The sequence below is a fragment of the Alosa sapidissima genome, chromosome 13 (genome assembly GCF_018492685.1).
Source record: "Alosa sapidissima isolate fAloSap1 chromosome 13, fAloSap1.pri, whole genome shotgun sequence".
Classification (NCBI taxonomy): domain Eukaryota; kingdom Metazoa; phylum Chordata; class Actinopteri; order Clupeiformes; family Clupeidae; genus Alosa; species Alosa sapidissima.
Window position 1 is genome coordinate 13,605,286 of NC_055969.1, and position 15,835 is coordinate 13,621,120.

Genomic DNA, 15,835 nt, shown 5'->3' on the forward strand with positions numbered 1-15,835 from the left:
AGTGTAGGCTATGTAAGAGAGACCTTTTGCGGGCTAGCTGCATGTTTTAACTAGTTTGTTGTCTGAGCTGTCAGCCAGCCAGCCAGCTTGTTGTTGCACTACTTTAGTGGAAACTGGACAGACAAACAGTATGGTTTAGCATTACCAAAGATCCTTTATCAACCGTTTCTGGTGTGGCCTACTTTGGCCGCGCAGGTTAGACACTAAAGCAACGTTTCATAAGTTGGAAATCAAACACATGACACGCACAAACAGGCAGCGCACTTTTAAACATTTCATTAGTAGCCTACCATAGCTGCCATAAGCTATATGGTTCGCATTAGCTGCTAGATGTAATGCAAAGTAACACTGCAGGGTAATTCTTCAGCTATGATACTTGTCTTGTCCTTATGTATTATAATACATTAAATATTTACTACTTTTTTGTTTTTGGTGGTGGAAATGACATTGCCCTAAAAACACAGTTTATTTGCTTCATAGTAGGCCTACTAAAGAATCTAGTAGAAAAAAAACCCATCATAATTACATAACATATGGCAGGGACGCATTTTTTTGTGTTTTTAATGCTTTTACATCTTAAATTTATCTAGGTATGTCATTATGTCATCTCCACCACACTTTGTCATTTCCATCACAACACATTTTAAGTTAAACATGTAAAAATAATACAACATGCATTTCTGGAAAATTAATAAATTTAATATTTTGGCTTAATAAAATACGTTTGGAACAGTATATGTTATTTTTGCTTGAAAACACACGTTTTGTTGTGTTTTGGGAATGTGTGATTGGGCAGTCGTGGCCTACTGGTTAGGGCCTCGGACTTGTAACCAGAGGGTTGCTGGTTCGAACCCCGACCAGTAGGAATGGCTCGGGGAGCAGTGAGGGGTTAGGCACCTAACCCCTCGCTGCTCCCCGAGCGTGGCTGTAGCAGGCAGCTCACTGCATCGGGATTAGTGTGTGCTTCACCTCACTGTGTGTTCACTGTGCACTGAGTGTGTTTCACTAATTCACGGATTGGGATAAATGCAGAGACCAAATTTCCCTCACAGGATCAAAAGAGTATATATACTTATATACTTATACTGGAAATGACAGACTTTTGGAATAAAATGTCAAAAATATATATTATTCATCATATTATATTATATTATATTATATATGAAATCTTTACATCCACTATTAGGGCAAGTTTATAGAAAGAGTAGATAATTAAACCATGCAAAAAGATTTTTACTGAAAGATGTTACATTTTCTGAAAAATACCAGGTCAAAGAGTAGCCTACCATAGTTGAAGAATAACCCTGCAGCAATAGCATATGTCTTATATTAACGTCAATTCCAGTTTTGTTAACACAGATAGGAAGCCAAGTTGTAGCTCCGAACTTACTGACAATAGCCTAAGCATGATCAATGGCAACGTCTGACTCTGATAGGCCTGCCTATACAGAGAGAGATGAAGAGACTGTCTGACTGACTTCATGGAAAAAAGTGAAATAATGCTGTTTATAATATTTTTCCCCTCAGGACCAGATGGCTGTGTGACATGTTTTCAGTTCTGTGCAAGGAACCACCATCACACCATGGTAAGTGATAACTTACTTGTCCTCCATTTACTAGTGTCACAATGTAGCCAACGTGTAGCCTATATTATTATAAGTTATAGTGATATTTTGTAAGCATTTATTTACCAATGAGAATAGCCTAGCCTAATGTTATCCCTTTGCATCTCTCCACAGGGATACACAAAGGCTAGGGTTGAGTGATGTTTTTGTATCAAAGAAGGGATGACACCTTAGACTTATTTTATGTGGCATTTTCAAAATGTGTTGGCTATGCAGGTCATGTGACACCTCTTCCGAGACACAGGCTCAGTTACTTTGCCATTATTATGACCGCCGCGCAGCGAAGCGGCGGTCATATAGGTTTAGTCAGATTTTTTTTTTTTTTTTTTTTTTTTTTTTTTTTCTTTTTTTTTTTCTTTTTCGCATGCCCAAATTTCCGTCAATGATTCCCGGGACACTGAAAGACCGGGGTACACGAAACTTGGTGGACATGTAACCCCACATGGATAGCATGGAACCATCGTTTTTCGTTTTGATCTGTAGCCCCCCCGCTGAAGTGGACCCCCCGAAAGGAGGGTAGGGCAGACACAGTTTTCTGTGAATATCTCGAAAACCGTAGGGTTTAGGAGGACCATTTTTTTTTTGTATGTTGATCTCAAGGGGCCATGTCAACCCATTCCATAACCACTCATTTCATGTATAGCGCCACCTAGTTAAACACAAAAAAGTAAAAATGAGGTGGTGTAATTGAAGGTATCTGTGACCTAACATAGTCAAAACTGCACGAAATTGGAAGTGTAGGATCATTATGACACCCTCTGTATGCACGCCAAGTTTTGTGGAATTCCGTTCATGGGGGGCCACACAATAAATTAATTTATGTTACTATACACCAACTGGCCTGTAGGTGGCCGGAGACAGTTTTCTGTGAATATCTCGAGAACCGTAGGGCCTAGGAGGTCCACCTTTTTTTTGTATGTTGGTCTTAAGGGGGCATGTCAACCCATCCCATTACCACTTATTTCATGTATAGCGCCACCTAGTTAAAAATTAAAAAGCAAAAAATTAGGTGTTATAATCTCAATATCTCTGGCTGACAAGGTCAAAACTGCACGAAATTAAAAGTGTAGGATCATTATGACACCCTCTGAATGCATGCCAAGTATTGTGTACTTTCGTTCATGGGGGGCCTTACAATAAAATAATTTATGTGTACATTTAGTGACGTACACCAACAAGGATTCCCGGGACACTGAAAGACCGGGGTACACAAAACTTGGTGGGCATGTACCCCCACATGGATAGCATGGAACCGTCATTTTTCGTTTTCATCTGCAGCCCCCCCGCTGGACTGGACCCCCCGAAAGGAGGGTAGGGCAGACACAGTTCTCTGTGAATCTTTTATGGTATGTTGGTCTCAAGGGCCCACATCAACCTGGCTCATAATCACTCATTTGTGATTTGCCCCCCCCGGTAAAAAATGAAAATCAGTAGGATTAAAAGAAAGCCAAAATAAATATTCATCATCATCATCATGGCTGCATTTTCAGTATTGGCGAGAAGTAGTCGTTTGTCCACTAGATGGCGCATCGTTGCAGTGAGACGTAATTTTGTTGGAAGTTAAAAGTGGGTTGGATAAAACAATGGACGCTTCATACAAGGACTGTAATTTACCGCAGCGAACATCTAATAAGGATAGGACGATGTTCACATGAAGTGTAATTCCCATTTCTTCTTGAAGCCGAAATAAATCTGAGGATGTTTATTGGACATGCTTGGTTTTTACTGCAGGTACGTTAATCTTGTAATATCAATAAGGACCTAGGTAATGTTACCGTTAGCGTTGGTTGAGTGATGGAGGCATTTGATTTATTGCATTTGTAGAAAACTATAAATGCGGTTATACCAAGCTAATGTATAGCAGCACTGTTTGTATCTTTCGACTGTCATTTATTGCACGTGCTACAAAATCATTCTGTGCAATGGAAGATTTACCAACGTTACACCGGTCTGATACAGTTTTGCCTATACATGCGTGAGACTGAGACGCCTGTTTATTTTGTTTTAAGTGCGTGCAGGGTGTGAGAGGGGAATCGATGTGCTTTGATTACAGCTTGGTAGTTGTAGTCTGTGAAATTAAAAAGCACGTGTGTGTGAAGTATCCAAACAATGACACCTTCATTTCATTATGGCTGCTTTAGCAACACACCTTAAGCTACTGTGTAGTGGGTCCCATTTAGAAGTGGCTACTTCATTCGCGCTTTCCTTGACTCATGGAGCTGCTTGAATGTTATTAAAACTTTTCGCCACGATATGACAGTTTAAGTCCGCTTGATACTGTAAGGCGTAAGCCATTGGTTTCCAAAGGAGATTTTATTTGTGTCGCCAGCATAGCCTATTGACAATTTATGTTGTAAATAGGCCTACCTTATAATCCTACCTGTAGCTTAGGGAAGCTAACAGCTTTCTATTAGGATCTAGTTTGTTAGTTACCGTTTTGTCATAACTCCCTGATGCATTTTTGCATTTAGAATAGCCAGAGCGTGTATATCTCAATCGGAAAATTAAACAATATCGGGTGCCTATGGACTAGGCTGGGTGAACCCAGCCTGATCTGCCCGCTATTTATTATTTTTTGATTTCTTAAAAGATTGAGCTTGGTCTGATGAAAGCCAGACTAGCCATGGACCTCAGTTAAACAATGCAAGGGAACATGAATCAGCCTATATTTGCACTAACAATAACGGACAAAAGCTCTTCAACTTTGGCCCGTTAAAATGTGTATGAACAGTCTAGCGACGCATTTCATCAAGGCCCATTTGGACATGTCAGTTATTTGCACCACTGGTTAGATGTAAAACAGCATTTCGTTTCAGACTAGGCTACTGTTACTTAATTTGTGCATTAACAATAACGTTTCAGACTACTGTTACTTAATTTGTGCATTGACAATAAAGTATTACATGAACTAAAGATGACTAAAATCTTTAGAAGAAGAACTGTCATGAGCTCTCTCTCTGCCTGGTAACACACGCTGATTGTGTTCTGATCTGATGACCTCCACCTGTTCCTGCTCTGCTCTGCCTCACCCTCGTTACCTACCAGCTGCACTGCATTCACCACTCATCATGCCCTGTATATAAAGCCTTGCTTTTCAGTCCACACTTGTCAGATCGTCTGCAACCAGCACCAGTTACTTGCCTGTTTTTGAAAACGCCTCTGACTCTTTGCCTGTGATCCCGGACCCGCTCGACTACTTCTGTGTTCTCCAGCCCCGGTAATCTTGACCTGCCTTCCGTCCCTCTTCTACGAATACCGCCTAGTCCTTGACTGTACTGCTGCTTCGTTTCAATTGCTGTTGTGTGGGTGTTTCCCCCAGGACTTCCCGGATCATCCAGCTCCTGCCATCGCTGTTCGGCTACTGGGGGAACACACACACGCAGACTCTTGGAACTCCTGTACCCCCCCCGGAACCCCTGAAACCCCCTTAACCCCCAACCCTTAAATAAATTTTTGAACGTGACGCTTTTGTGGTCCTCGTCCTGTTTGGTGTCTGACAGTACGATCTGACCAAACATGGACCCAGCGCACGGTCGAACCAGCATGGAAACCGACGAACCAGAACCACCCACCGCCATGCAACGCCTGGGAGAGACAGAGAGAGAGGTAAACCGCAACACTGCTGACATTGCCTCCCTACTTCAAGCCGGCTACCAACAGCGTCAGCAGTTCCAGCAGCAACAGCAACAACTTGCCATGATCATTCAACTTCTCACCAACCTTTCTCCTCTGCCTGCTCCCACCGGCCCAGCCCCAGCCAGCCTGCTCACCGGCCCAGCACCCGAGTCTCCTGCCCAGTCCACTGCTGCCGTGGCTGCCGGAGCCCCAGAACCCAGGATCGGCAATCCAGAGCGGTTCAGCGGCGACCCAACCCAGGTACGGGCGTTCCTGACGAGCTGCCGTGTCCAGTTTACCCTGCAACCCAGGACTTTTGCCACTGAAGGGGCGAGGGTCGGTTACGTGATCACTCACCTGACGGGCCGAGCTCGACTCTGGGGAACGGCGGAGTTCGAGCGCCAGACCCCAGCATGTGCAACCTTCAACCTATTCGCAGAGGAGATGCTCAAGGTATTCGATTTGGAATCCACAACAGCCGAGGCATCTCGGACCCTGATGAGTATTCGCCAAGGCAGAAGGACTGTTGCAGATTACTCCATTGACTTTCGAACTGTGGCAAGTCGGAGCTCCTGGAACATGGAAGCATTGGTGGATGCCTTCCTCCACAGCCTGGCGGACTACATAAAGGACGAGCTGGTTTCCCATGATCAACCCCCCACTCTTGATGAAGCCATTGCTCTGGCTGTCCGCATCGACCGCAGGATCCAGGCCCGCCGTCGTGAGAGAGGGCGCCAGAGTCCATCCACCAGCACACGGAGTGTCCCAACTGCCCTTCTGTCCGCACCTGCCACACCATCTAGCCAGCCGGACCAGTCTGAACCGATGGAGATCGGCCGCGCCTCCCTAACCCCTGCAGAGCGCCAGCGACGCATCACCTCCAACTTGTGCCTGTACTGTGGTGGTGATGGTCATCGAGTCGCCACCTGTCCAGCAAAAGCCGGAGCTCACCAGATGTAGGAGGAATCTGGATGAGCTCAATGAACATTCAGCCCTCCATCAGCCGTAAACCCCTCATCCAAGTCTGTCTTCACCTGTCTGATTCCACCCACACCCTGGCAGCCCTGGTGGACTCTGGCGCAGAAGCAAACATTATTGACACAGGACTTGCTCGTCAGCTGGGCTTGGAAAGCCATCGCTTGTCCACTCCTGTTCCAGCCCGGGCCCTGGACGGTCACGTAATTGGCACAGTTACCAGCATCACAGCCCCCATCTCAATGATGGTGTCAGGAAACCACCGAGAGACCATCCGCTTCCACCTGCTCAGCTCTCCAGGCCAACCCCTAATCCTGGGCTACCCTTGGCTCCGTCTCCACAATCCTCACCTCGATTGGGCCTCCGGAACTGTGAAAGAGTGGGGAAATGCCTGCCACCTGACCTGTTTGCGTGCTGCCTCGCTGCCCCCCGGCTCAGTACCCCCCAGCACTGCCCCCGACATTTCTAATGTCCCTGAATGTTACCATGGTCTCCGAGAGGTGTTCAACAAGACCAAAGCCACATCTCTGCCCCCACACCGTCCGTACGACTGTGCCATTGATCTCCTCCCTGGGACTGCTCCACCCAAAGGTCACCTCTACTCACTATCCCCTCCTGAAAGAAAAACTATGGAGGATTACATCAGGGACTCCCTGGCAGCTGGACTCATCCGCCCGTCTTCCTCTCCTGCTGGTGCCGGGTTCTTCTTTGTGGGAAAGAAAGATGGTTCTCTTCGCCCCTGCATTGATTATCGAGGTCTGAATGATGTCACAGTGAAGAACCGGTACCCTCTGCCTTTACTCACCTCTGCTTTTGAGTTGCTCCAGGGATCCACTATTTTCACCAAACTGGACCTTAGAAATGCTTACCACCTAATGCGAGTAAGGGAGGGTGACGAGTGGAAGACTGCATTCAACACCCACACCGGCCATTATGAGTACCTGGTAATGCCATTTGGCCTCACCAACGCCCCAGCGGTATTCCAGGCGCTGGTGAATGATGTGCTGCGGGACATGCTGAATAAATTCGTCTTCGTGTACCTGGACGACATCTTAATTTTCTCCAGAACTCTGTCCGAACACACCCGTCATGTCCAGCTGGTTCTTCGACGGCTCCTGGAGAACTCGCTCTATGTCAAAGCGGAGAAATGCGAGTTCCATGCTCAGACTGTGTCATTCCTGGGATACATCGTCGCTGAAGGCAATATCCAGATGGACCCCGCAAAGGTCTCGGCAGTTACCTCCTGGCCAGTTCCGGGGAATAGGAAGAAGTTGCAGCAATTCCTCGGTTTTGCCAATTTCTACCGGAAATTCATCCGGAACTACAGCTCCGTCGCCGCTCCCCTCACAGCTCTGACCAGCATCAAACACCCCTTTTTCTGGACCCCAGAGGCCAACACAGCCTTTCATACCCTCAAGGCCCGGTTCACCACTGCCCCCATCCTCCAGATGCCGGATTCAGACCGGCAGTTCGTTGTCGAGGTGGATGCCTCAGACGTGGGAGTCGGGGCCATACTCTCTCAACGGGCAGAGGAGGACAACAAGTTGCACCCCTGTGCATTTTTCTCTCGCCGGCTTTCACCTGCAGAGCGCAATTATGATGTTGGAAACCGTGAGCTGTTGGCTGTCAAGCTTGCCCTGGAGGAGTGACGTCACTGGCTGGAGGGGTCCACAGTTCCGTTCCTGGTCTGGACCGATCACAAAAACCTCGAATACATCCGCAATGCCAAACGTCTTAACCCCAGACAGTCCCGCTGGGCCTTGTTTTTCACCAGATTCAACTTCACCCTGTCATACCGCCCAGGTTCTCGGAACACCAAGCCGGACGCTCTCTCCCGTCAGTTTCATAAGGATGACGCCCCTTCCCAGGAACCTGCATCAATTCTGCCCGATCCCTGCGTCGTAGCTGCCCTGACCTGGGATATCGAGGAGGAAATTCAAGAGGCCCTCCGTGACCATCCCAGTCCCAGTGCATGCCCAGACGGTCGTCTCTTCGTCCCAGAGAATTTGAGGTCCCGGGTCATACAGTGGGGACACAACTCCCGCCTTGCCTGCCACCCGGGCTCCGCCCGCACCTGCCATCTCCTTGCCCAGCGCTTCTGGTGGTCTTCTTTGAGAAGGGATGTCCGAGAATTCGTCCGTGCCTGCCCCACCTGCAATCAGAACAAGTCCTCCACTCGGCCCCCCGCTGGTTTACTCCAGCCCTTGCCTGTGCCCACACGACCCTGGTCCCACGTCTCCTTGGACTTTGTAACTGGCCTCCCACCATCAGGTGGGATGACTGTCATTCTCACTGTGGTTGACCGGTTCAGCAAGATGGCACACTTCATTCCCCTCCCTAAACTGCCATCTGCCAGAGAGACTGCCCAGGCTGTTCTTGATCATGTCTTCCGTCTACACGGGCTGCCCAGGGATGTTGTCTCTGACCGAGGCCCGCAATTCACCTCTACATTCTGGAAGGAGTTCTGCCGTCTTCTAGGGGCCACAGTGAGTCTCACCTCTGGGTTCCACCCCCAGTCCAATGGTCAATCCGAGCGGGCAAACCAGGAGCTGGAGAAGGCGCTGCGGTGCATGGTTTCTCGCAAACCCCAGGCTTGGGCACAACAACTGATGTGGATAGAGTATGCTCACAACTCCCTCACCTGCTCTGCCACTGGTATGTCACCTTTCCAGTGTGTGTATGGCTACCAGCCCCCCCTGTTCCCCAGCCAGGAAGGAGATGTGTCCTGCCCGTCTGCCCTCGCCTATGCCCGCCGTTGCCGTCGTACCTGGTCACAAGCTCGTGCCACGCTACTCAAGTCAGCTGTCAGCTATGCCACTGGGGCTAACCGCCGAAGATCGCCGGCACCCGCCTACCGTGTTGGCCAGAAGGTGTGGCTGTCAGCCAAGGATCTCCCACTGCGGGTGGAATCGCGTAAACTGGCACCTCGATTCCTCGGCCCGTTCCCTATCCAGAGGGTCATCAGCCCAACCGCAGTCCGGCTCCAGTTGCCAACCTCCATGAGGGTGCACCCTACTTTCCATGTTTCGAAAGTCAAGCCGACGCATGAAAGCCCGCTGGTCCCCGTGCCGCTTCCTCCTCCTCTTCCTCGCCTCGTTGACGGTGGGCTGGTGTACACCGTTCGACGCCTGCTTCGGTCCAGACGGCGAGGTAGGGGCCTCCAGTATCTCGTCGACTGGGAGGGCTATGGACCTGAGGAGAGAACCTGGGTGCCAGCCAGTCGGATTGTGGACCGGACACTCATCGCCGACTTCCACCGTCTGCATCCTGATCAACCTGCAATCCGTAGGGGCCGCCCCAGAGGGGTCCCTAACCGTCCTGCCCGCCCGGCTTCCTGTCCTGTGCCTGACCCTGTCTCGGTACCTGTCCCGTCTTCTGTCCACAACCCTCCAGCTCCCTCCGAGGATGAGGATGTTCGCTCGGACCACTCGGAGGAATTCTAGCCCTCCACCGGCTCCCCTCCGCCCTCCCGACGTGGTGTCACTCTTGGGGACTTCTGGGGCCGTCCCTTAGGGGGGGGGTTCTGTCATGAGCTCTCTCTCTGCCTGGTAACACACGCTGATTGAAGTCTGATGACCTCCACCTGTTCCTGCTCTGCTCTGCCTCACCCTCGTTACCTACCAGCTGCACTGCATTCACCACTCATCATGCCCTGTATATAAAGCCTTGCTTTTCAGTCCACACTTGTCAGATCGTCTGCAACCAGCACCAGTTACCTGCCTGTTTTTGAAAACGCCTCTGACTCTTTGCCTGTGATCCCGGACCCGCTCGACTACTTCTGTGTTCTCCAGCCCCGGTAATCTTGACCTGCCTTCCGTCCCTCTTCTACGAATACCGCCTAGTCCTTGACTGTACTGCTGCTTCGTTTCAATTGCTGTTGTGTGGGTGTTTCCCCCAGGACTTCCCGGATCATCCAGCTCCTGCCATCGCTGTTCGGCTACTGGGGGAACACACACACGCAGACTCTTGGAACTCCTGTACCCCCCCCGGAACCCCTGAAACCCCCTTAACCCCCAACCCTTAAATAAACTTTTGAACGTGACGCTTTTGTGGTCCTCGTCCTGTTTGGTGTCTGACAAGAACATTCTCTTAAAAGAAGAAATCCGTCCATCCAAAAATGACCTTTGTTTTTTATAGCTGTTGAAAACGACATGGAACTGACAGAGATGTTTTTGTTTAAAAATACATAAAAAATAAATAAATAAATAACATTATGCTGATACCTTTTGCTTTTCCCAAATACAATGTAGCCTACAGGTGTAAGTGACCTTTCATCAATCCAGTTGCAATGGATGAACTGTGATGAACTGCCCTACTTGTGATTGTTTAGAGATTTTAAAGGTTTTATAACAATGCTACATCTTCTTTGGCTATTCTACAATCTATTCACCTTTTCAGCACCAGTAGGCTACTTTCTGTGCAGCCGCACACACACACTCAGGCATGCCAAACAAGCATACACAAAAGTTTCAAGAGTGGGGGATGGAGTAAAATATGGAGACAAATTGAAGTGTGATTTATTTTCGCGGAACGGATGTACAGGACTGAGCGGCGGTCATATTTTGTACCGCTATGCGGTACATCTAGTTAGTTAGATCACAGTCAGTTTTCAAGGGTAAGCCCATTACCATGCATACACCACTCATGCATTTGCTCATTCCAGTCTATTAATGCACTGAACATTAGTCTCTCACGATTTCATAGAAAGACAGAGCAGGAGGTTGCATATCAGGGGTGTGAAAGAGTTAATCTTGTATTTACATGTCACCTGTACTATAGTGTTATTTAATATATGCATAGGATTAATATTCTGCTGATTTGTCTTCCCATTACCCCACAATCCCTCTGTCTTTGTAGGAAGACGTCAATGTCAACAGCAGAAGGAAAATTACTCTGCAGGCCTTTCCCACGGGAAGATGGATTTTTTAAGACCTGAAATGTAAGTTTTTGATTAAATTGGGTGTCCTCTTTCACTCTTTCTTCTTTTTTTACTTTGTCTTCTCTATATATCTCTTTCTATTCAGCCCCCTCTGATACTAGCCTGGTGTTACCATCCTACGTACTTCCGGCCAAAATTTGATTTCAGCCTCGCACGTAGTCTGGCCCAACAGTTGAGTGATGACGCGGAACTTGCCTGCCGAGTTGCTTGTAGTCCAGCAATAAGCTTGTAGTTCAACAGCACAGCAACAATGTCGACGGAGGAAGAGACGCTAGAAGCTATCCGCGAAGTTGTCGCAACTCTCGAGGGCATCACGCAATTAAAGCAGGAGCAAGAGGCTTGTCTTGTCAATTTTATAAATGACAAGGACGTTGTAGCTCTCCTTCCAACTGGCTTTGGGAAAAGTTTGATTTATCAGATGGTGATAACTAAACCTAAACGCACAAGTGTACTACATGCATCACTACTTTTCATGTTTTCAAATAAACGTTTGCTGCTCGTTATTCTCCCCCCTACTCTCAAATTACCTTTACAAAATCAATGCGGCATAGGCCTACTTAAGGAATGGAATGTTAGCTACTAGCTAGCCTACCGAGCGGGGCTCAAGGCGAGGCGGTGTGTCTTGACGTGAGCTAGCCGGTTACCGAGCAGGGCCCAAGGCAAGGCTGCTGTGATTATGCTTGACTGGGACTAGCGGTTACCGAGCTGGGCTCAAGGTAAACCGCTCCGTGTTTGTGTTTGACAGAGGCTAGCCTGTGGCTGAGCTGGGCTCCAGGCGAGGTTACCGTGCTTGTGGACAGTAACGTTAGCCAGTCACCGAGCATGGCTCAAGGTGAGGCTGCGTTGTTTTATGCCGAACAACTGTTAGTTTAACTGAGCAAGCTCCAGGTTAAATAACACGTAGGTCGTCAGTACAATCCAACTTATCCGAGAGTGAAGTCTGAACAGCCCGTGTAGGACGAAGTAAGCTCCGTAGCTCCGACGAAGTCACCGGGCTGCGTAGAACAACAATCGTCTGATAAGCAGCGAGAAGAGATAAGAGGAAAACTGGCCATTTGTGTCACATGTGTGACAAGAGCTGATATCATCTCGGTGTCATGACGCTTTTGGTATACAACTCTCGGTCTGTGGCTGGCGCAACAGAGATATATCCACTACGAAGAGACTGCCCTGGCGGTCAGGTAGCCTACATACTAGCCAGCGGTCTGTTTACTCCTGAGAGCAGAAGTGGGAAGCAGAGCCTGAAGCGGAAGTGGTAAGCGTAAGAGCCTGAACTCCAGCACACAGCATACGTCATTACCAAACGTTGCTGATTGGTTAAGGGAACTCCAATGATTTTAAACCTCGAAATAAGCATCCGCCCATTACGGAGACAGATTATTATTACTTTGTTCCAGACTGTATGACGAAGAGAAACGTAGTCACAGGCGGTAAGGACCAGGCTACTCTGATACTATCTTGCAGCCAAAAGACAACAACCACAACCATCTTCCTAGCCACCAGAATAGCAATTAAATCATACTACAGTAATTCACCAAGAATTACATATTTGGGAATTTTAACTGAACTTTTCATTCACTGGTATTTCATATTATATTAAATACACATGTAGTGTTTTTCATTGACTACTCTAATTACTGTCATGTTCTTCAGGCAGAAGAAATTGACCTGCCAGACTTCTCGGATGCAGCTGTAGCTATTCTCACTGTCTCGGGTGATACAGACTCCCTTTTTTCTCATTTTCTCAAAGATTTGGAGTCTTAAGAGCTTGTCTGACTAATGTAGCAATAACTTCAATAACGTCTATTTTTCACATTATTCTTTTTAATTTTATCCTTGTCCTTAAAGATTTTGAGCATTAAAAAAGTCTCATTTTAAGTAGAAATTACTTAAAATATTTTTTAACATAGCTAAATATTTTGAGGTAATCAGTTTCATCAAATATTTTGAGTTCATTGAACCTGTTGGGGTTTACAGTGCATGCAAAATATTCTACCCTGTATGTGGACATCGTTATTTGCAAAGCCGGTGCTGGATAAACAAATAGGGTGCGTGCGACAGAGGGAAAGTTCTTTGGTGTTGCTTTAACAGTCTGAACCTGAATCGTTGCCTCCTTGCCGGTCCGACTTTGGGGCCTTCACTCCTTGGCGTTCTCCTTCGGTTCCGTAAGCATACCGTGGCCTTCAGTGGAAATATAAAATCTATGTTCCACCAAGTTCACCTACTTCCCGATGACAAGCCCCTCCTCAGATTCCTCTGGCGAGCTATCGCTCAGGCTACAGAGCCAAAGACCTTCGAGTGGCAGGTGTTACCTTTTGGTACAACCTGTAGCGCCATCTATGCCCTGCAACGTCATACAAAAGAACACCCTGAGAGTGATCAGGAAGTACTATATTCAGTATTGAGGGTCTTTTACGTCGACAATTGCCTACAAAGTTTCCCTAATTCTTCCACAGCCAAGGCCCTGCTGGACAGACTCCGTAGCACACTTTCCCGAGGGGGATTTGAAATCTGTCAATGGGCCAGTAATGACTCCAGTGTGGTAAAACCTCCCTCCAGAGGCAAGATCCATCAGCACTGACTTGTGGCTTTCTCAAACTGGGGTTGACCCCCAAGAATTCACTCTAGGCTTGTGCTGGAGTTGTCTACCTGATAGCCTGGGATATAAGCACCGTGTGATCAGGAAAGCACAGATCGAGAGTTGCATATCTTTTGTGATGCCTCAGAGAGGGCATATGGCACCGTTGCTTACTTACTTATGTGGCATTCGTCATTGCCCGCTCCAGGGTGTCACCGAAGAAACAGCTGTCCATGCCTCGGCTCGAACTGAGTGCTGCTTTATTGTGAGCTCAATTGGCTACCACCTTAATGTGTGAACTTACCTTGTCATTTACCCGAACTATCTTGTGGAGTGACTCTACAACTGTATTGACCTGATTGAAGTCTGAGTCTTGCCATTATAAAGTCTTTGTTGGCACCCGTATAGCAGAGATCCAAGACCTCACAGACTCAGATGACTGGAGATACGTGGACAGTCAACATAACCCTGCTGATGCCCTGACCAGAGGAATGACGCTTTGTGACTTAGCTCCTAATGCCTCTCATTCTTCTTTACTGCTAGGAGACGACAGTGAGTTAAAGAAGGCTGCTAAGTGCCTGAATGTCTCAGCAGCTCCCAGTGCATTACCGAATGCCTCCCAGTACTGAACTTGGAGTGACCTCATCGCTGCAACTGAGTAGACATTGACCAAAGTTCCCACTGGTACTTCAGCAGAAACCTTCCTTTTGCAACAGTCCCAGATGTCTTGTTTCCCTGAAGATCTTGATGCCCTATGGAAAGGAAGGGATCTCCCAAGGCAGAGCAGACTCCTTTCACTCTCTCCTGAACTGGATCCCGGCACCGGACTGCTGCGAGTAGGAGGAAGATTGTGTCGATCCCAGGATCTGGACCCGGACACTATCCACCCAATCATTCGGGACTCCAAACATCCAACCACACAACTCATCATTGGGCACTATGATGAGCGACTTACACATGTCAATGAGTCCCGAAGTCCCGAATGATTGGGAAAAATTGACAAAGATCACATTGGTGAACGCCGGGGATTGAACCCCCAACTTTATGGGTTACTGCATGCTAATCCAGCTCCTTATGCACACTACCTCTGCCCAGTGGTATTACAACAGTCAGTTCAAAAATATAATATAGATATGCATGTTTACTATGCAAAAAACATTTTTAACTGTGTGTAAACATGATTTAGAGATGAGAATCAATGTAGGAATAATGCTTTACAAAATAATACATAATTTAATAATAGTTTAGATGTTTAATAAATGCTTAACAGTGTGTAGTAGAAGAAAACAGAAATTCTTGCATGGTTGTAGGTGTTTCTATCTGGGGCAAGGTAGTGTAGTGGTTAAGGAGCTGGACTAGCATGCAGTAGCCTGAAAAGTTGGGGGTTTGATTCCTGGCTTTCACTGTTGTGTGTGTCAATGGCCTTAATTTAATTGACATGTGTACGTTGCTTGTCTGCTAATTGAATGAATGTGAATGTAATCTTTACAACTCTTTTGTGTTGCAAGGCATAGAAAGCTCACAAAATATCATTAACTAACCACTCGTAACTCCAGAGTTAATCATGAATTATAGGATTAGGAAGTGGTTTATAAAATATGTATCCTCACCCTAACTGATCATTAGTGCATGTGTATGTAACAACTGTTAAATAATGGAAATATAACTTCATCAAAAAATATGATTGCATAATTTATTAAGACAGATTTAAGTTTTTGCAGTGTACCAATTTGCTTACCTCTTTGTAGTTTGCGTCTCAGTGCTTTGATGCAGGGTGCAACAAATGAAAGCATACAGCAGTGGATTCACACAACTGTTGAGGAAAACAATGCTCTGCCTGGCACACCGGGGTCCCCTGTAGGCCAACCTTCTAACAGCTAAAACAGATTGTGAAGGGGTAGCCATCATCATTACGCTAACAACAACATATAGGGAGTACTAAAGATGAAAAATGTCACTATGATGCAGGTCACTAGTGGTAGTTTGTAGTTGGACAGAGCTCTGTCATTGACCTTTCTGTGCAGGCAGAGGTATGAAGTCATCAGGATACTCAATGGTGTGACATAAAGCAACACAATTTCCAGTAGAACACCCATTTTCTCG